This window comes from Scatophagus argus, chromosome 2, assembly GCF_020382885.2.
Source record: "Scatophagus argus isolate fScaArg1 chromosome 2, fScaArg1.pri, whole genome shotgun sequence".
NCBI lineage: Eukaryota > Metazoa > Chordata > Actinopteri > Scatophagidae > Scatophagus > Scatophagus argus.
In genome coordinates, this window is record NC_058494.1 from 850,194 (window position 1) to 873,410 (window position 23,217).

The following is a 23,217-nucleotide window of genomic DNA, read 5'->3' on the forward strand; positions in this document are numbered from 1 at the left end:
GCCCTTTATATCTCCCTGACTTAGTGTGTGTGTGTGTGTGTGTGTGTGTGTGTGTATGTGTGTGTACTGGGCATTTTGAATCAAAACTTTTATTTTATGGGCAGTAGCCACATCGTGAGTAATCCATCAGGAAAATGACTGCACGCACGCACAAACACACACATACTTAAGAGCAAGTCTCACTCACTCTCATTTATTCTTTAATTCCTGCTTCAAAGTTATGTCCTTCGTCTGATGACTTTCATCATCTTTCTAAGCTTTGATACATAAATACACACACACTCACACGCAGACACAGGCCCCTATATCACAGACACCCAATCTATCTTACACATCACTCTCAAAGGCCTTGTTGCTAGGAGATAGTGCTCTATTTGTGGAGAGAGAGAGCGACAGAGAGAGAGAAAGATATATATGGGGGAGTGATAAACGAAAGAAAAGTGCAGGAATGAGAAATTGAGGAGATAGGAGAGTCAAGTTCCTTTAAAGCAGGATGCAGGATGATGAATCTCTCAAGTACAAATTCTCTCACACACAGATGCACAGACACACATATCCAGTGAAAAACACTGGCAGCTAGTTTCTCAAACGTGGATCAAGAATACAACACTGGCTAGCACAATGTGTGTGTTCCTGCAGTCTACGCATGGTTGCTCATGTGAATGTGTATCTATCTGTGCAGCAACATGAATGCCAGTGTGTGTGTGTGTGTGCTCTTCCAACTGCAGCAGTGGTGGGATCTAGCAGGTCATATAATGGTTGGCTAGTCACATTGTCTGCCCCAGTGGTAAGTCCTTCACACACACTCTGTCCCCTATAATCTGCAGATACATCTATTATAATCTGCTAAAACCTGCAGAGACAAAAGCCTCATCTGAAACACTCTAACCAAAACATCATACCTACAGAATGAAAGGAACATGCTTTCACTGTATTGAAGAAACATCAAATTCCACGATTAATTTGATCAAAAGAGACACGTGTACGCAAATAATATTGATATTTTTACTATTCACCACGACTGGTCATGAAAAGCTGGTACTGACAGGGGTTATATAAAGTGACTGTGGTTATATAAAAAGAAAATGCATATGCAAATATTGAAAACATTAATAATTTATTGTGACTTTAAAATTCTCGAATATCTTTGATCCTGTGTTTCTTCCAGAAGGTGGATCCTTCAACCGATACAGACACTGTTGCTTTCAGTCAAAGCTCATTTTTGATTTATTAAATGGTTGAAATGCGCTCCATTCATACAACCTAAACATTTAATTTATTCATTTAAAATTCACTAGTAACTGCCTTTACAACGAAATAGAGTATTACATTTAATGCACTAGTAACTATCCTGGGTGCACATGTGATCCATTCTTTCTCCTTTAAAGAGTTTTATGTAGGAGTTTCTCCTTATCCGAATAGAAGGCTTAAGGTGTCGTGTGAGTCAAACTGTGAGTTATGATTGTGTTCTTTATAAAACAAACTGACCTCACTTGATCCCACCATTAACATGTTTAAGAAGTCATTGCCTTAAACTATGAACTATTACCACCTCTGTGTTTTTAAGCATCATAAACAAACTCACTGCCAAACAAGCTGTTTGGCTCAACCCGCTAATAAATGAAGGTAAAAATGACATATTACTGCAAAATATCATGTCCATTCATATAAAGCTTTACTTTCACAGTATAATTAGAAAACATTATTAAGTTGCCATTATTAGCTCTTCAAAAAGTATACAGTACAACCTCTTAAAGAAGCTGGCACACTAATATAAATAAAATATAATATTTATATAAATATTATTTAATATAAATAAAATAGATTTCTTTGGAAATTCTTTTCCATCTATAATCAATTAATACAATGTAAAGACAAGATGTTTAATGTTCAAACTGCTAAACGTTATCGTTTCTGTAAATGTACCCTCATTCTCAATTTGACGCAAGCATCAGGGTCCAAACAAAGCTGGGACAGGCCACGTTAGCCGCTGTGTTACATCGCCTTTTCTTTAAACTACATTCACTAAGCTTTTGGGAACGACATCAACTGCTGAAAGTTTGAAAGCGGAATTCGCTCTCTCTACAGCGGTGAAGCTCGCCTCATCCTCACTGTGAACGCCTGAGCTTTGTGAGGATACCCGCCTTCTCATAATCTGTTACCAGTGAACCAGTTTAACTGTGGAATGTTCCAAACAGGTGTGGGGGTTTTGTTTTGTTGTCCATTCCACTTTCACAGCTGATGAGGTATATTAAATAAGTCTATGTAGTGTTTTCGATTGAGTATATATGAGAAAGTGTCAGCACATTATTGCATTGAGTTTTATTAACATTTCCCAGTGTCCTGTGTTGTGTAATTGTTATTGTGTTCACATCTCTTTGTCCTGCTTTCCACATCAAGCTGTTATTATAATAATTACTAACGCATACTGGTCTATTATGCACACATTCAGGCTTATTCAGCCTAGTGCTCCAAAAACATACAGTTAAACATCCAAAATGTGCTGCTGTAGACGAATTTTACTAAATACAAATTATATGATTTGTTTAATTTTTGTTACTTTCATTATTGGAACCACCAGTGGAATGTAGCAGCTGTGTGTGTGTTGGTTGACTGACTGCATTGTGTGTCACAGGGGTTGGTCTGAAACCCACAGTGTTCCTTATCTACTATAACATTCCACAGAAGCTGAAAGAAAGTCCAAATATGTGCAGGAAAAAAATCTTGACAGATACATCAAATGCGTTCAGTAAAATAAAAATTCGAATTAAATTATGTTTATATTAAATGTAAGTCGCAAGAACAAGCAAGTTTGACAAAAAGTAATTAACTGGGCTCTTTCATAATATTACCATTATTCAGAATGCCACATTACATCATAACAAACCATAATCTTTTAAATACTAAACATACTACACATGGCAATCATTTAACACTCAGAAATCATCCTTTCTCTTCCTATCATGGAACACCATTCGTGCCTTTCTGCCTGCCTTTTGCTTGCTGCTCACATTTCTGCAGTGTTGGAAGGAGATATTCATTAAGTTTCACACTGAACTACTTCCAGCCACCGTTTTAAAATATGTGAGCAAATAGAAGCAAAAATGTTTGCGGAAATACCATTAGAACTTTTGTGCACAATTGTCTATGAACTCAATATGAAATTGTATAATTTAACAGCCCCTCTATTCTCTCTCATCTTATCATTCCTAATAGGCCTGCTGGAGTCTTAATCACTTACACATTTTCTTCTTTCTGCCACTGACTTTGCCCTCCTTCCTTTACACTCTGTCCATCCATGGTCGTTTTATAAGCATGTTTCCTCTCACTGTGACGCTTTAATTCTCTTAATCCATCACCTTCCTTCCTCATTTGCATTTGTTACTCATGCACATTTTTAGGAGCGTCTAAAAATTTATGATTCTAATTGAAAAAGTAACAGCGAGGAGGCAGCAAGAGAAGTAGACTGAAAGAGAGAGAGAAAAAAAAGGAAAAAAATAAAAGAAAGAGACCTGCCCACACACACACACACACACACACACACACACACACACCATGAAATGAAAATCTCTGGGTCTGGAACTGTTTAAGCAAAAAGCTAACGCCCGTCTTCTCTTTCTGTGTCTGAGCAGCAGCGCGCAGTCCAGCCACCCTAACCCTTAACTTCACCACAAACATGCGCATGCACTCGTGCATACACACACACACACACATCAAAATGCTTCTCAAAACACAACACAAAAAGACAGTTTTTAAATTGTCACTAAGCCAGATCAGATGGGCTCCTGTGTTTACCCAGCTTTGACTTGGTTAAATACAGTTTACCCACTTCTGTCACGATGACAGACAGCGAGGCGTAAACCTTATCATCTTACCATCATTCTTTCAATTAAGTATTTATTCCTTTTATTTACATATTGTGTGTGTGTGTGGGTGTGCGCGTGTGTAGTATCAATCTGATCCACACTGAAAGAATATGCACGAACGCAGTATTTTTGAATGAAATAAAAACAAAAGGTATAACATTAGGAATAAAACACAAGCTTCCAAAAATTGTTGGAGTTGACATGAGGTCTTCGTAGGTGCCAGAAGGTGAAGACAGAAGAAGAGGAATGTGTACTCACTGTATCTAATAAACTCAATAACCTTAATGAATAAAATGTCACTCTGTCACCAGTTCATATACTAAATAGCTTATGAGCTACAAAAGTTCAGTGAGGGAAAAGAAAAGCTGCAACCTGACGACTGACTGAAATATTCGGTTCATATTCACAGTAATAGTACACTGCTGTCTCTAAGAGTACTACACAAAATAACACACACACAAAGGTTGTTGAAAAACTGCTGAGGATTTCTGCCTCACAGACAGTATGAGTGTCGGTATATAATGAAGGCTGTCAGCAAAGTGAATTTACATCAAAAGTGTTTTTATTTTAAAGTAATACTGAAGAATACAAATATGAGTTAAATAATTAAACAGAGGGATGTACTGTGTGCTCTGTGCTGCCTTTAATTTACAGAACAGAACTCATGTTACAGAATGTTTCAAGAGGAAATTCAAAGTACACATCATAGTATCTAATGACTTAAAGTGGGACAAGAGTAGATAAAATAAGAATATACGGGCACTTTTTTTGGCTGCTTCTTGTCCAATGTCACAGTTCACCATCTGTTCCGTTAACAAGGTAAATGTGACCTTTAAGGGCTAACGAGAAACTTTCTGACGCAAACTAAACGTGTCCGTTCTCAACAAGTAGCAAACTAAACGTAAGCTGTACGACCTTTTAGAGAACACACGCCATAGAACAAACTGTGACGAGCAGAGCTGTGCTTCAGCGTCAAATATTTCTACTCTGGGTAAGGAGGGGGGCAAAAAAAGATTCAGCCCAGTTCACAAAGAGACATCTAAGGGCTCAGATTTCTTTGGTCGCTTCGCCAACAGCTATGACTGACAGTTTGTCCACAATGTTTCTCATTATGTCATCCACACTGATCGCTCACCTGATTAAGAAACTATCCCCCATCTCCTTTACTGATGAATACTGCCCCTTCGTAATGGCCTAATGAAAACCAGACCTTCAACTTAACATATACTCTGCGACTGACCGCTGAAATATTTGGATAAATTTCCATCAGTGTGTGTGTGTGTGTGTGTGTGCTGTAAGAGGATTATAGCACTAATATAAAAGACAGTAGTCACTAATTGATTGGCGTCGTTGTGTACTTGCTGAGTAGAAGTGGACTGTGATTTACATTTGTAGCCCTCAGATGATTTACACGATGAAAGACAAGTTGGTGTGTGGACAAGTAAGTGAGTGCTAAAAAAAAAAGAAGAAGAAGAAGAAAACGGAATGGCTGCTTGCTGACTAACCTGCAGCTGGATTCAGTTTTTCAAACCTTTAGTGCAGAATGTGTGAGCACACTCGAGGCTCTGAGGCAAGGGAAAAGGGAGACGACGGCCACGAGAGAAAGAGAAAGGTACAAAGAAAAAGAATGAGACAACAAAAGAAGCAAAAGGTGAGGATGAGGAAAGAGAGAAAACGAACAGGAACAAAGCTCCAACTGGTCAGGATGAATACACGTCGCTTTTTCATCTCTCCTGCTGCTCCTTGTTCTCTGTTGGCACTTTTTTTTCACCGAATCAAACTATGAGGCCCCAGTCTAGTACATTCTGACACACACACACACACACACACACACACGCACGCGCACACACGTACACTGACAGAGGGAGAGTCTGTGTTGTTTTTGTCAATGAGTTTACGTTCAGTCACTAAATTCACACAATGAGAAGCAAATGCCAAGAGACCAAGCAGTTCCCCAAGGCATGCACAAACACACTGACACACGGCGCAGACACGCGCGCGCATGCACGCAGGCACGCACGCGCGAGGTACCGCCGCTAAAAGCTGTACAGCTCGAAGAGAAGCAAAGAGGAAAATTGAATCCAGTCGTTTACCTCGTCTGTGTGAGAACTCCAGTTTCGCCTGGTTTGAAGGGTTAATGTCCCCCCCCCCACAAAAAAAAAAAAAAAAAACACAGATAGGATCCTTTTAGGCACGTTTCAACAGTCCGAGTCGCCCTGATTACTAAAAAATAAATAAATGAGTAAAAGGGAAACTGAAAAATAACATTGCACCTCCCTGTCTCTTCCCTCGCTTTGTTCTACTCTCGTTTTGGAAAAAAGAAAAATTAAAAAAAAAAAACGAGGTTTCTTCCTGCTTCTTTCTGTCTCTGCCGTGAGACCGCTTCAGTGTCCCCCCTCACTTTTCAGCCAGCCTGTGCGCTCCGAGGGACGGATGGACAAAGACAAGCAGGACAGAATAAACACCATGCTCGTGTCTTTCTGCTTCTTCCTCTTCGCTTTTCTTTGCCTCTCAGAGACTGTGTGTGCGTGTCAGAGACTGTGTGTGCGTGTGTGTGTGTGTGTGCTAGCGCTGTCTCTTCGCTTCTGCCACATCTGTTGTGTGTGTGTGCTTGTCTGATTCTGCTCGCTCTCTCTCTCTCTCTCTCTCTCTCTCTCTCTCTCTCTCTCTCTCTCTCTCTCTCTCTTTGCTTCTGTAGATTTTGGCCTCTCTCGCTGGTTGAGCGGGAAGGGAGGCGGAGCATTGAGGAGAGAAGGAGCAGGAGGGAGAATGTGATTGGCTGGCACGGGGAGGGGAGGGGGGGTGTAAAGAGAAAGGAGTGAGGGGAGGGTGGCAGAGGTAGAAAGAGGGGCTGGACTTCTCCTCTGCCTTTGGAAGCTGGAGGTGAGGGGAGAGACGGAAGGAGGAAGACACTCCCTCTCTCTTCTCTTTCACGCACTCCTCCTCGCTCTTTCGCTCCGACGTCCCTGTTGCTGCGATGTGTTCACAGCGCAGAAACTGCGCTTCTCATCTGCTCACACGATCTCTGTGTGTCTCACCGGAACACAATCATGCGCACACTGTCGCGTGCGCGCGTGCGTGCGTGCGTGGTCGGATTGGAGGCAGCTGTATAAACCAAAGGTAGTGAGAGAGGAGTGACGAGGCTTAACTCAGTGGGAGTCGGGAGCAGAGGGACTGTAACCACACACACACACACACACACACAGTCAGTGTCCACAGTTTGTTGTCACACTTGCACACTATTTGCAAGTGCCTTTTCTGATTTTAATGTGGACCGTATATTTAAAATAAGTAAAAAGAAAGAATTAAAATAATTCAGTATGTGTGTGTGTGTGTGTGTGTGTGTGTGTGACAGAGCGATGAGTGCAAAAATTAAGAAAAGTTGTATATGCGTCTACTGTAATTCTCTGCTCGTCTAAGTCGAAAATGAGAATATCTTTAATATTATTATTTTTATTTTCTTAGTGATATTTTTAAGTTATCCAATGTAGACTAAACACACCGTAATTTGTTAAAAGCTGAGTAATCCAGAGATGTTAATTTAACACACCTTTAAAGCAGCACACGTGTGAAACAAATAAACAGTACAGACTGTTAGCTCACTTATTCACCGTAGTGATCTTCATTCAGAAAATCACAATTATATTAATGACAACCCATCAGACAATTGGTAGAATATGCAAACCACACTTCTTTTTCACACACTTCAGATTTTTTGTCTTCACACACTTACATGAACATAGAGTTTGCGCACAGCCTTTTGTTTCTCCGGTAACAACCTGTGTAACAGGACACTGAGGATATTGCTCGGAGCAAAGCTGACATTCATCCAGTTGTTTCAGTTTTTCACTGTATTATTCTACACTCATAATCATGAACACACACACACACACAAACAAGTTTGTAGATCACAAGTCAGCGAGAGCTGCAGACACAAGAAGGAGCGTAATGCAGTCAGACAGGGAGCCATGATACAGGTGCATCAGCATCAGCCAGGCTGAGGCAGGCCAGGTTCAGGGAACAGTTCTGAGGACCGCATTGGCACGCAGAATGTCTTGCCTCAAAAATGAAAGAATAACTTGTCTGTTAGGGATGGCTAAAAAGACAGAAAACACACAATTCAAGAACCATGTGCTTTTCACGGATTCCGTGTAAACTTCAGCGTCTCTTTGTCACTGTGCAAAATCATAGAATTAATCTGAAAATAAAATCCCATCGCTTTTTTTTGTAAGAAAAAAATATGTTAAACACACATGTTGCATTTTTAAGCGAAACAGATTGCAGAAATACTTGTGAAAAAAAACCCAAACATCTGAGCCTAAAGCCTCTGAGCAGGCATTTTCCCTTGGCTTCAGCTGGCTGACAACTGAGAGTGGGTGCTGCGAGGAAGTGAGCTGTCAACCTTTGTGCTCTTGTGCACTAAGAAATGACATACATTTGATACATTTCTTTCCTTTTTCAACAAATCCACATAGCATGCCATTAGCCAGTGAAGTCATGCATCCTTTTCCAACATCTGGAAGGTGGTGATGTCTAGCAGAGATGAGCTATCGTTCTCGCTCTCTTTTTTTTCTTATTGCTATTTGTTCATTCCTGTAGTTATTCTGTCCTGAGATGCTGCAACACTAGAATTTCCTCTCTGGGGATCTTTAAAAGATTAGCTTATCTTTTTTTGGTCCAATGTAGTGGTGGTAAAATCAGACTCCAAGTCAAAATCAATCACAGTGCCAAGGTCGCAAATAGGGACAAGTAATGAGTAACAGCATCAGAACCACAGCTGGTCAGCTGCCTGTGAGGTTGACATAACACACAAGTGCTTATGTCACAGTTAGTGCTAAAAGAGCATGTCCTTGGCACAACAATGCCACAGAGGTGGTGCCCCTACAGAACAAGGAATAAAATGAAAATCATGCACACAAATATATAGAGAGAGTATTATTTTTTTTATTTTTAATTTTAATTTCAGTTTGACTTTCAGAAAAATCATCAGATCAAGAAAGATGATTTTTGATTGGGGACAGAGGAGGAAAAAGACAGCAGATGCATGTGCAACAGCAAAGGGCAAAATGTAACGCAGAAATACGTGTTTTATTCCCTGTCACACAAGTAAGCCAAGATTAAAACAAACAAAACAATTTTGTGCCTACACAACTAATTTAATCATGATACACACAACTGCACACACTGCCTAAATACTTTATGAATCTACACATTATCATCTTCATCATCATCATCACACAGACTACACACACACAAGCTAATGATATACCTATCATGTCCCAGAGAGGTTAATGGAGTATTGGTTTTGGCATCGAGGCAACTGGCAAGGAGACAAAGATAAAAAGTGTTGAGTTAGCCTTCATCTTTAATGCTGCTGCTTGTATTACATATTTACCTGGTACAAATGTTGTGTACCTGTATATTTATCTATGTACCACTGTATTACACTGTATGTGTGTACGGCTAATTAATTAATTAAAAAAACAAAAAACACGGAGCAGCTGTGGCCTCGAGGTTGCAGAAACGACTTGTGATCAGAGAGTTGTCGGTTCGACACCCTCCCCGCCCACCGAATGGTAGAGGAAAATTGAATCCAAAATTGGATGTGGTGAAATGATTAATAATGCCCCCCACCACACACACACACACACACACACACACACTAGCCAGCTGATGTGCTCTTGAACAAGGCACTTAACCCCCAGTTTGCTCCCCGGGTGCCTGACATGGCAGCCCACTGCTGCTGTGTGTTTCACTGCATGTTGCATGTGTGTGTGTGTGTGTGTGTGTGTGTGTGTTTCAATCAGTGATGGGTTCAGTGCAGAGAAGTCATTTCCCAGCTTGGGATTAATAAAGTAAATAAAACAAAAAAAAATGAAATTAAAAAATTAAATGAAAGATCTATCAATCCATCTATCTATCAATCACTATTTCTCAGCAAGAAGCTAAAATATACCACATAATGTTAGCTTCCTCCTTGATGAAGGGGGTAGATTGCTCCAAAAATTGTAGGTACGAACACTGAACTAGCAGTGTAATGTTGTTTCACATGTTTATGTTATTGAGCATGAACAGATATGATAAGAAAATACTGTGTCTGAATGTTAAGTTTTCACTTTAGCCTGAACTTTTTCCACTGATGATGGAATTTACACTTTTAACTTGTAGCTCTATTTAAAACTTTCCTAGCCTACAGCCCTGAGGTCACTGATCCTTTTATATCTGTTTCCAGATCCGCATACTTTCCAACACTACTTGGTTGCTATAGTACTCATGAATAATATTGCTACCTCACACTGATGTTGGCAAACAACTGCTCAACAACAGCCACAGTCAAAGCTTTAAAAAAAACAAGAATGTGTCTGTAAAGGAAATATGCCAAATGTGTGGCTCACTTAACAGTCTTAGCAGTCAAGTTGTTTTACATAAGCTTAATGTCGTTTACCTTTCAATAAAAGAAGGTCACGTCACTACAAAAGTGCTGCTTAAGCACTTAAAAACTGTTCATCATATCGAGTTTTTTTGTCTATTATGTAATAACGAGCTGCATCTTTGGCTTTAAACGTCAGACCAATGTACCTTTGTGCTACTGATGTTCCCCAAAACTCTTCTTGATTTTCCACTGGTCTCAAAGGGAAGACTCTTTCATGGAAGATTGATTACTTTTCAGTCTCATACATTTTTTGAATACTTGCCAACATTAAATATCAACTCCAGCGAAAAAACACACCTACTGTGTACCTATTTTTTATCCTTTCCTTGCAGAAAGACTATAATGGAGAGGTTTGTACTAACTGGACACTTTTCCTTCCTTTTTGTTCTTATTCTCAGTCTGCATATTTCCCACATAAAGGCTTTTCTAATGCCAGGGTATTTGCTGGTGCCTCTCACTGACACACACAATATTGTGTGTGGTATATGTGTGATTGATAGAGAGAGAGGGGGAGCTGTGTGTGTGTGTTTCATTGTAAGTTCAGCTGTTCCCGCCATTTAAACACCCTGTGTGTGAGTGCATGAGTGTGTGAGATATGGTCCCTTAGCTCTTTCATTTCATTGTATGGGACCCCTTCTGGGCAAGTTCACAACCTTCGAGAGAGAGAAGGCAAGAGAGACAGCAATGAAAGAAGTGTGTGTGTATGTGTGTGTGTGTGTGTGGGGGGGGGGGTTACAGAGGAAAAAAGCAATAAGGCAAGAATTCTAAACTGACAGAAGGGAAGAAAAAGAGAGAAGAAGAATAGAGAGCTTTCTCCATTCTCTTAATCCCTCATTCAGTATGTGGGGATTTCAGTTGATGGTGAGATAACACAGTGTTACTCCTTTCACTGTAGAGGTGGTGTGTGCATGTCTGTTTGTGTGTGTGTGTGTGTGTGTATGTGTGACACTAGTTTGGACATTTCAACCTCATAGCCGGACTACAAAATAACAGTAATCATCCTGACCATTACACTCTGTAGCTGTGTGGATGAACAAGAGAGATCTTACAAATGTGTGTGTGTGTGTGTGTGTGTGTGCACATTACCCTGTCGACCCCTGTGCGATCCATTCTAAATAATAGTGATTACTAAGATCACGTGGGAGTGGACTAAACCATTTAGAATAAACAATGGCAACCTGCTGTTTTCGCTACCTGTGGTTTAAGCACACACACACACACACACACACACACACACATATTACTACTTTTTCAGAGACACAATGAAAAGATGTTGAATTAATGGCCACAGAAAGATGTTTTCACTGGCTTTATCAAATGGCTCAGAGCCACTGACACAAACAGAACACACAGCCTTTCTTTCTGTATTACAAAGACTTCTGTCTGTGTGTGTGTGTGTGTGTGTGTGTGTGTGTGTGTGTGCGCGCGTGTGTGTGTGCGCGTGTGTGCGAGAGAGAATATATTGTACATGTTAAAAAAAAAGGAATTCTGATTCTGATAATCTAAATACAGTAAATGTCACTAAAGAGTGAAAAAATATGTCTGATTTATATTATTGTATGTGTGTGTGTGTGTGTGTGAGTGTGTGTGTGTGTTTGGGGCTAATGGTATTGTGACAGCCACTTCTTTTAGTCATTTGAAACTAAAATTATGGCGTTGTATAGTATAGTAATTGTATAATATTAAAATCAAACTTGAAAATATTGAATGAAAATATTGAATGAAAATGGATTTTTTTCAATATTTTCAGTTCAAGCCATATTGGGCTTATATTCTCATACAATATCCCATGGATTATTTAACAAAGAGTACACCAAACGTTGATTTTCAAGACATGGCTGTGTGGTCTCACTGAAGGAACAAAATTTGAATACCAAACAAAATCAAAAATGTAATGAATGCTCTTTAATATTCTGTATCAATATAAACATATAATATTGTCATTTTCGCACACTTGCACATAAAATAAAGACAAGGGATGATGAAGACAGTGAGAGATAAAGATGACTTGTCAAGACAACAGCAGGACAGAAAAAGAAAGTAATGTATGGTGGTGTGGTGTGAAGAGAGGGGACAGACAGAGGTATTAACGTGGAAAAGATGCCACTTTAAACGTGGTTAAATTCACACTAAAGTGGTTAAATGTAGTCTGTTCTTCAAAATACATCATTTTCCTCTTCCTTGTAACGCTGTATTTTGGTGTGTGTTGCAGTGTGTCTGCCTTTTCCTGAATATACAACAAGCGATGTTTCTTTCCAGAAATCACCATCCAGTGAACTCACGTTGGCCTACAGACCTTGCTGTGAGCAGTTTCATGTAGGGACTATTTTCTTCCACACATGGATAAGAGGCTCGTTAACTAAGATGTGTTGCAGCTGAGGGGTCCAGGTTCGAATCCCGGTCTGGGCCCTTCTATGTGGAGTTTGCATGTTCTCCCTGTGCCTGCGTGGGTTTTCTCCGGGTACTCCGGCTTCCTCCCACAATACCAAAAACATGCACATTAGGTTGATTGGCTACTCTAAATTGCCCCTAGGTGTGAGTGTGAGAGTGTGTGGTTGTCTGTCTTTGTGTGTTGGCCCTGTGATTGACTGGCGACCAGTCCAGGGTGAACCCCGCCTCTCACCTGTAGTCAGCTGGGATAGGCTCCAGCTCCCCCGCGACCCTGACGGATAAGCGGTATAGAAAACGAATGAATGAATGAATGTTGCAGCTCAGCTGAGGAGGATGCTATTACTTCTGCACAGCGATGCACTGTAGTTTGGTAGGAAAAAAACATCCCTACATGAAAATGCTTGTCTAGAGTAACTGGGTTATGATTTCTGGAAATGACATTAGAGGGGTATCTAAAGCATCATAATGTGAAGTGTAGGAAAACTGACCAAAATGCTGATGCATTTAGGAGCAGGAAGAGGCTGCCTCTAAAGTTGATACAAGCGCTTGTAGGGAGTGTGGGTTTTGAGTGTGTGGGTTTTTGAACAAGCGGAAGGTTTAAATTAAAGAATACATACTTCTGGATCAGATGTGTGTGTCTTTGGAACTGTGTAATCATCACCAACTGGAGAACGTAACATATTTGAATACAGCTGGTAATGATATCTGCTGGTTTGCGGTAGTTCCCTCATCACACACACACACACACACACACAACATGACTGTCTAAATGCTGTAATGCATATTTAAGCATTGTGTGCATGGTGCTTACATGGTAATGGTAATTATCCCTTATTGCATGGGAAAACAAACAAACAAGCAAGCAAAAAAATATATATACTTTTTTTCTCGTGCTATATAAGCAGACAGATTCATATCTATATATATCTATATATCTATATATATATAGATATATATAGATAGATATATAGATAGATAGATAGATAGATAGATAGATAGATAGATAGATATTTTATACACATATACAGGGGTGTGGCCTACAAGTGTGGCCTTACAATGAATTTAGATGAAGGCTGAACAGGTTTAAGCGGATTATAAATATCTTGAGTGTGCAATACAAAGGAGATAAGAGTGGAGTGGTGGTTGTGGTGGTTGCTCAAAACCCTACCCTGGCATCCCTCTCTCTCTCTCTCTCTCACACACACACACACACACACACACACACACACACACACACTCACACTCACGCACACAGATCTATAGTAAGCAGACAGATTCAAGGGCTCTTAACTTTCTTAACTCTCAAGCAGCTCTGAGAAATCATCCTGAACAACATTTTATATAACATATTGTATGTTAAGAAGTCATTAGAACAGGAAATGTGAAAGGATTTCCAGTGTTGCCGGTAGGTTTCAAAGTGGTAGTTGACTTGTCTGTTTTAGTTTGTTGGGCAGGTTAAAGCTTTCTATATTGGTGGTCAGTTGTTTCACAGAGTAATGGCAGTAGTTTGTCTTGTTTAACCAGTCAGAGATTGACATCTTCATTTGGTTACCGGGTGTTTATTGCCTCCTAGCCAACACCCCACAAGGAACATTAAAAATGGAACAATCAAGGTTTTTATCGCCCTCTAGTAAAAATGGATGGACATATCTGGGGATGATAGGGTTTGTTGATCAATGTCTATGACTCAGTAATTACTTTGTGTTTAAATAAGTGGCATGCAAAATTTGTTCTGCTTGTAAATTCCCAGAGAAATGGAAACATCCTGTTAAAAGGGAGTTTTTCTCCCACACTGATGGCTATTGTAGGAATTGTTGGGTTGCAATTCAGAGACTCCTTTCTTTCAAAAATCTTCTTTATGTTAAGTTTTATGTTTGCTAGCCAAGTTTGGTTTGTTCACTTCTTTTTATTTTTCTACAGCCTGAGTTTAGTTGTTGCTCATTTTGTTTTTGGATAAGTAAAATCCACCTGACTCCTTGTGCCACCTAAGTCCCTCGAAGAAGGTACTAAAAAAAGTAACTATTTCATCAGTAGAAAATAAAAGCACGGTGAATGTCTTTACTAGGTTAGATATTTATAACAGACCTTTCTGTGCACTAAGAACATGAGCTGTTTAGCTAGCTGATGTTATTCCTGACATTTTTGAGGTTTTTTTGGGGGGTGGACTGCAGGTTATTAGTGAACAACCTGACCTGAAAATACTTGGATTAAAAAGCAGATTAAACATAATTTGAAGACATGCATAAAGAATCTGAGTTTGCACATTCTGACATTTCTTTGGCTATGGATTGTTAATAACATTATTTAACTGTCAGTCTTACTTCTTACTGCTCTGTATATTACTATAAAGCGATACAGAAGAGATTTAGTGAAAGAAAAGAAACAATACTAAGTGTCATTTTAAGCTGGCCACCCTGAGATACAGACAGACTGGCCTACCCACTCAACATGCATGGACACACACACACACACACACACACACACACACACACACACACACACACACACACACACACATACACACATGCACGCACACACACACACATACAGCCTTTTTTTGTGTTATAATCACATTTAGAAGAAGCCATATGACACAAGAAATAGCTGCCAAGGACAGACAAGGCAATGTGGGAGAGTGTGAGTTTATATGTGACTAAGAGAGATGAAAATAAGGAGAAAACAAGTGTGTATGTGTGTGTGTGTGTGTGTGTGTGCATGTGTGTGTGTGTGCATTTGTGCATGCATGGGTATGTGAAGTTTCTCAGTAAAATCACCCATATGCTGAGGTCGGCCGGACTATCACTAGCTTTCCAGACACGTTTGGGAAGGCTAGAATGTGTGTGTGTGTGTTTTTGAGAAAGAGAGAAATTGAGAAAGGTGGGTTATTTTTCCATTTGCAGTGAAAATCATTACTTTTGTATGTAATTAGTGCATTAAATTTAAGTTACCTAATTGAAACAATAAAAAAATCATTTGTGCATTAGTTCCAAATGCCCATTTGTTGGTTTACCGTCTGTAAACCGTCTGTATTTTCAGAACAGAAAAGGTAAAAAAACGAAAAGGGCCTTTAATAAATACACACAACTGTCCCTATGCAATAAACATTTTACTTCCCAACTCCCTCTGCAGTGTGTTTAATTATCTCTGTAAGGACAGGCACACTTGATGTGCCACCATGGTACTGTAAATGCTGATGAATCACATTACTCAAAGGGACAGAATTCCTTCATGATGACAGACTGAATCTTAATGGGATGGACCTGGGGGACGGACCTGTGGTCAGCCCTTACCAGCACAAAAATCAGTTGTCTTAGACAGTTTTTCATTCCCGTGTTAGTCCTAGTGTAGTCAAAGTCATCAACGATGTACATATTAAATATAAAGAAAGTACCGTAAGAACGAGGGACCATTGTAACATAAATAAAGAGCATCAAAGGAAACATGTGCAACTTTTGTTTAAGCTAAGAAGCAAGACAAACAGGGCACATCATTAGGGTAGTGCCACTGTTTCTTAGTGCATCATTAGAACAGTGGCACTGTCCTAATGATGTAATGAGTAGAAAGGACAAAGAGAGATAAGGAAGGAGTGAAAGAACGATTGAGAGAGAGAGACAGAGAGAGAGAGAGAGAGAGAGAGAGCGGTAATGCCCTAATGATTTAGTGGCTGTCAGAGCATTTGCTTCAGAGGCCAAATGATCCTGTAAGAACAGCAGAGCTATTGATCCAGCTATTACACTGAACCACATACCAATAACTGCACACACGCATGCATGTATGTGTGTGTGCAGTTCTGACATGACACGTCATCAATATCCCCATTACAGTGTGACGGGTATGAAACCTAATCTGATCCTGATCTGCTTGATACCAGCTCTCAGTTTGAACACTTTCAATATCTCCCAACCAACACACATTCATACACACACACACACACACACACACATGCAAACACCCAGCAGCAAACACCCAGCAGCAAATATCTTTTCAATTGTCAGAAATCATCAAGCTGTAATGCGTATTCACTGGAGGAAAGCAACATACCTTTTCCACTTCCGCCTCGACTTCTGTAATCTCTGATTCAATGACTTTATTGTATGCTTCCACAAAAAACCTTTTCATTTCACAAAACACAAACGGAATTGTCTTTTAAGACAGTTTACAAATCAGCATTCATGAAATACCAAGCAGTACTTATGCCAGTAATTTTTTTCAGTTGCAGTCTTTTAAAAAGAAGTATTTATGAAGGCAGGACAAAACAACCCTCAACCGGGAAAAATGTATGAGAATAAAATGCTGATAGTAAATGGTCTTCTTAAGGATCCCATATGACAAGAGGTAAATAATTTAATATTTAATATTTCATCTCAGAATGAAACAGACGTTGTCATATGTGTTTGGAAAATGACTATAAAAAAAACAGTTGATAATCAAAATAGCTGATGTTGATGAACTGACAAATCATCAACTTATCCTTTCAGCTCTTTCTATACTTAGACAGCCAAGAGCTCTGAGTGCTACTCTATAACTAAAACTACTATATGTCATACTGTGTCATACAGTATGTTGAGTGTGTGTCTATCCCATTTCAAACTAATCTCAGTTAACATTGTTTTGGATTACACTCTTAAGTTTCAACTTTTTTGTTTATTTTCTAGTGTGGAAAGACTGTCCCAGGGTTTCGCAGTGGACATGGGATGCTTTCTTAGGACTTTCAACGGAAATCCTATATCCTATATCCACACACACACACATTAAATGTCCAATATTTGGAGTTCAATGTGTTCTTGTCATACAAAAACACAAAAGAAATCACAAAGAGAAAGAGATAAACTAAGTTGCTGTTTGAGGTTTCTGCAGAACTGCAACGAAAGCCTTGACTGTCACCACAAGAAAAAGGGGCCATCATCTATCAGTTCCCAATACTCAGTAAAACCAAGACACCCTAGAATTTGTTAGAATAAAAACTCCTTTTATCTCTCTCTATTCTTATATGTCTGTCTGTCTCGCTCACTCCTTCTCCCTCTGCACTTCTGGTAATGGATTCTGCCTAAATGGGTTCTGAGAAATACAACTCTAGAGAGGAGGAATAGAGGAAAAGAAAGAGGGTGAGGCAAGGGGAGGAGAATAAAAGACTTGTTATTTGTGTCCTTGTAGCTTCTGATGGCACTGTTGTAACTTGTACAATTTCCAGAACTCCCAAAATTAGTTTAAATCATTTCACTGAAGGGATGTAAACAGCAGGGATGTAAATGAACTAAATCATTACAGCCTGTGCAGTATTTCAACAAGAGAAGAGAAGAAGAGAAGAGAAGAAGCGAGCATGAGAAACATGAGAACATGATTTAATGTTAGCCACTTGATGCAATTAGGTGTCTTCATTGTAAGTAGTGCCAAATTAAACCCTCTAGTCAGTTACTCTGTTTATTCATTGATTTCTCTGGTTAGCACTAGATTGCTATTGAATATAACTGTCACCGGGGGCGTTTCTAGACATACAGCTCTACTCTGGCACAGCCTGTTTTGTTGTTGTTGTTGTTTTTTTGTTTTTTTTGAAAGCCTGCTGCATATGAAATGAGCTCCATTGCTTTAGTATGTGCTATACCAGTTTCATTATTATTTACACTGCCATACTCCAGCTGGAACAACTACTGCACAAAATGCATATATTTCAACACACATGGACATTCTGAACAGGTTTTAGGTCTGAAATGGCATAACTGTGCATGCTAACAATAAGAGAACGTGATTTGAGTCAATGAACTTTTTTGCACATTTGCATTCTTCTACAATCCACAATAACAATGAATTATTACTGAACAGAACAGTTTCAGAACAAGGCACTGCCCCTTGTCTGATATCTCCTGTCTCTGTGAAAACTGCCTCCTCACTGTCACCTCCACGGTGTGGTTTCTCCTGACTTTTGCTTGTCTCTCACCTGTCTTTCTCTATTTGTTCATTTTGCCTCGACTGTTCATCCACCTCAGCCTCTCCTCCTTCTTGTCCTTCTCTTCCTACAGCACTCTGCTCCCAATTCTCTGCAGCACCACCATCCAAAAAACACAATCTGATTGACTATATCCTCCTCAAATTTATATAATTCAAATCTTCAAAAGTTTCTCTACAAATGCTATTATTTTTGATATTTATTTTTTATTGAGTTCTCTTACCACATGTCTGCGATGTAGCCTAGACAAACGCTAGATTTATGGCATCACTCTAAAATCATTGTCAATCCTCTCACAAGCTAACTTAAACACATCCCACATGACACAGGTTCGAATCCCGGTCTGGGCCCTTCTATGTGGAGTTTGCATGTTCTCCCTGTGCCTGCGTGGGTTTTCTCCGGGTTCTCCGGCTTCCTCCCACAATACCAAAAACATGCACATTAGGTTACTGGCTACTCTAAATTGCCCCTAGGTGTGAGTGTGAGAGTGTGTGGTTGTCTGTCTTTGTATGTCAGTCCCTGTGATTGCCTGGCGACCAGTCCAGGGTGAACCCCGCCTCTCGCCCGTAGTCAGCTGGGATAGGCTCCAGCCTCCACGACCCTGACGGATAAGCGGTATAGAAAATGGATGGATGGATGGATTATCCCCAGAGGGGGGGAATCCAAGTATCTCAGGACAGAATGAATACAGGAACAAATGTAAAGTAGCAAAAAATAGAAAATAAGATAGAAACTATAATTTATTAAATACTAAAAACAAAGTATAAAAGAAAAAGATACACAAACATACGTATACACACATACGTACAAATATGTATGTATTAAATACACTTCATATCCATATGCCATGAAATTCCTTGCTGTGCAATAAAAACATATTTGCTAGCTGACGTTATTGACAGTTATTGATGTTATTTTTAACAGTCTACAGTGTCTTGTCTAAACAAACAGTTTTTGATCCACCAATAAATATAGAGAAGAAGAAGTAGAAGAAGGAGCTCAAGCTCAGCACTGTTGCTGGGCTGTAAGACATAAAACATTGCCTCACTTCCTCATTTAATAACACAGAAAAACAATGAGAGATTTATTTAGTCATACGTGACAACATCGTAACAACACATAAAAACCACAAAGGGAATTACTGTTAGATGCATGTCAGTCTTTTGTTTTAATTTAATTATCCGCCGTTTTCTTCTCTTTTGTCAGCAACAGCAATTCTCCAAATAGTACAATCAATATTTTATGAACAAATCATTAATCATGTCCAGTTCAATTTAACTGAACCAGTGAAGTGAGAGAAATCAGGTATGAAGAGATCCCTCCATCACTGTGTGATGTTTCTGTCTGTCTCTGCCTGTATGCCTTCCTGTTTGTTGCTCTGTCAGTGTAAGTGTTGAGGAGACACATCCAACCCTTCCTGTTATTGTGTCTCTCTGTGAGTACGTATAACAGCTAAGGTTATAACATTAAGCAGCTTAGAGATGCCAAATGGATTAAGTGTTTTGTTGACACATAAAAAAGTAATCTGTTTACCTAAAATAAGATACATCTTTATCTCTAGCCGCATGTTTGCTTCCATCTGTCCTATTAGAAAATGTCTTCTTGTCTTAAAGTGGCTTATATACAAGTATGCCTTTATTTTGTACGTGTGAATCTAAATACTCCTCATCAATATCTCGGCCCACCCCTGCTCACCTTCGACTCACTATCGTTTCTCTTTTGTTAGCTACTCTATGCTACGCACTGGCAAGTCATAGTAATACACGAATAATTCAATCATCCATTTTTGAACCAGGAAACAAATCCGAAGAACAAACTGTTTTTAGTCATGTTTGGCATAATGAACAGCAACACCCCAAGCCAGATAAAATGTCCTGCTGCCATTTCACATGAATTATTATGTAACCTGGCACGGTATTGTTTGCTAATCAATCAATTAGCACACATGGCTCATACTTACTTTGTTTCCAGAATAACTGTGACAACATGTGTTTTCAAAACAGTGTTCTGGAAAATGACCACTGTGAACTTATGCTTTCTCTCAAAGCCCGGCTCTCAGATTTTCAGAACCTTTACTAATACATGAGGGCTCAAAACAGAACATAGTGAAAGTTAACTAACCAAGCAATGCTTCTTTGACCATCGTTTTGCCATAGACCCAGAGTGCAAGTTGACGGAACTGGGTCCTTAGGTATATTACATATAAAACCCTGGCTGTCCACAGGTCTTTTTTCTAAGACTGTCAGATATAGTAAAGTTCCAAGATGCACATATACCTTTAAACAGAGAACTTTTACGGTTTTGTAATTAACTACCCAATTTATGTTTATTCGGTATGAGCAAGAAATTTGAACAACATCCCTTTCAGGATGTCTAAGGATTACTTTTTTCCCAAGGAAAGAGACTCTCTACATCTTGGGCAGAAAATGTAAAACTATCTTCCCTTGTTCTGTCCCTGTGGCTGAGATCACTGATATCAAGTAACCAGGCAAGCAGCAGCTGGGCACCCATGGGTCCACACACTACAAAAGTGTTTATGTCTGCCAGTGTGTATGTGTTTGCATCTCCCTGTGTGTAATTGTTTGTGTGTGTATCCATTGGGGAGCCAGCCAGATGTCCCTGGTCTAATATTTCCTCTCAAGAGAACAAATAATGCAGGGAAGCTTCTCCCTTTCCCTGTTCCCTTCTTTCTTTATTCTTTCCATGCCCCTCTTTTGAATAACTGAATCTACCTAACAGCTCTGCATTTTCTTCTTCTATCTGATGTTTTCCTCTCCTATCCCATTCTACTTTCCCTCCCTGTTAGCTGTTCTTTCTATTGCTTCCTCTTGTAACAAATCCACTGTGAGAATCACAGAAGTTGGTTTAAGTTACTGTACACACACAAGCTCACTTTCTGCTGTGAACCAGAATAAGTATCAAGGGAAAAGCAACAAAAGCGGTCTTAGTGGAGGCAATGTGTCATCTGCCGTTTACAGGGCAATAACTTCACTATCAGTTCCATTCAGTGAACCAGAGTGGCACAAGAGAAGAGGTGAAGGTGAGGTGGGTGACAAGTAGTGTCTGACCACATATATCTCACACACTCTCAAAGGAGGCTCTTGACACAACTCAGTACCACACTGATCCCACAGAAGCAAAAGATGAAGGTCCATTCAAAAGGTTTATGTTGTTTAGTCTTAGTTTATTTTGTGAATGCAAATTTTTAAGGTTCAGACAGCGAGGCATTCGGGTGCTGACATCCAGTTTGCAGAGTATTGTCTGGCTATTTCCTGTTAATCGGCATGCAGGCCCATTTAAATGATCTTCAAATGAATTTTAGTCTCAGATTTTGTGTTTAACCATTTGTCCCTAAAAACTTCAACCCACCTTGAGAACTGGGACGTTTTGGAGATCATGAACTGCAGCCCAGGAACTGAAGCATGAACTAGTTCTGTTCCTGAAAAACCTTTTGCAGTGCAAAGGCATCACTCTGTCACTCATGATTTAGCCTGTTTGTTTATTCATTATCTATTTAACATTCATTTACATATTATGGCTGCACATTTATTTTTGACAAAAAGTGACAGCAGAATTTCTTGTAACACTACTATGAAAACTACTTTTTTTCAGTAATGTCCCAAAACTTTCTAGTTTTGAGAAAGCACACACAGTGAGCTTTGGTGTAAGCCCTAAAATAAAACACATTACAACTTCTCCAGTACATCATGCTTTATGCTTCATGCTTTATTTTATAAGATCTTTGTATTGCTCTCAGCAGGGTTAATCACCATGCTGATAATCACACAGCCCCCTATCAGGGGACACACAAGTATATTACTACTGATAAAAACAGTCTAAACCCACATGTGACTGTGCATTTGAATCACTTCACCTCCAAGCTCAGCATCTCTAGCACAACACACACATACACACACATACAACCAGCTGCAGGAGTCAATTAGCCCCTGAAAACTTGACGACTACTCACTTTTAGAGATGGGAAATGTATCCTCCAGAGCACTGACATCCACAGCATAATGCCATTTAATAAAAACAAACATTATCAAACTTAATATAAGAAATAAAGTGACTCAGCATTTTATCTAACTGTTAATTACAACATCACGTCTCATAATGAAAACCCATTGTGTGTGTATGCTTGTCTGGCTTAATGAAAATGCTGTGTATTTCTCTCTCTCTCTGTATGTGTGTGTGTGTGTGTGTGTGTGACATCAAAAAGAAGTCCTTTATTAAAATTAAATTCACACCTGTCAGGGAAAACTACCTTGAGGATAATGAAAAGGCTTCATACACACATACACAAACAGACAAAAACGAACACGCTGGCATATAAGAAACTACATGAATATATTTGTGTACATTTATTTTTGTCCACACTCATCATGTGAACAAAAGGTGGAAAAAAACTGCTATATTGTGATCATTTATTAAATCAATTAGCAGGACACTTCCAGTTCCACCATCAGGAAGGACACTGCATGGAAGTGTACATATACAGTAATTATTATTGTGTTCTTTTAGATTTTAGCCAGATGCTTATTATCTATTTTTCTTTTTGATTTTATTGTAAATCTTAGTCA

The 23,217-nt window shown here is 39.4% G+C and overlaps 1 protein-coding gene across 6 annotated transcripts in view; it reads right to left on the reverse strand.

The window, feature by feature from the left end:
- The window catches only part of tenm3 (teneurin transmembrane protein 3), a 293,504-nt gene that overhangs the window by 185,238 nt on the left and 85,049 nt on the right, over positions 1-23,217 (reverse strand). Inside the window, exon 1 of one of the 6 annotated variants that reach the window (XM_046399642.1) lies at positions 5,960-6,433. The exons of the other annotated variants lie outside the window; for them this stretch is intronic. The gene's annotated coding sequence lies outside the window, so the exon portion shown is untranslated. Of the gene's footprint in view, positions 1-5,959; positions 6,434-23,217 lie in introns of those variants that run through there. 6 annotated transcript variants of the gene reach the window in all.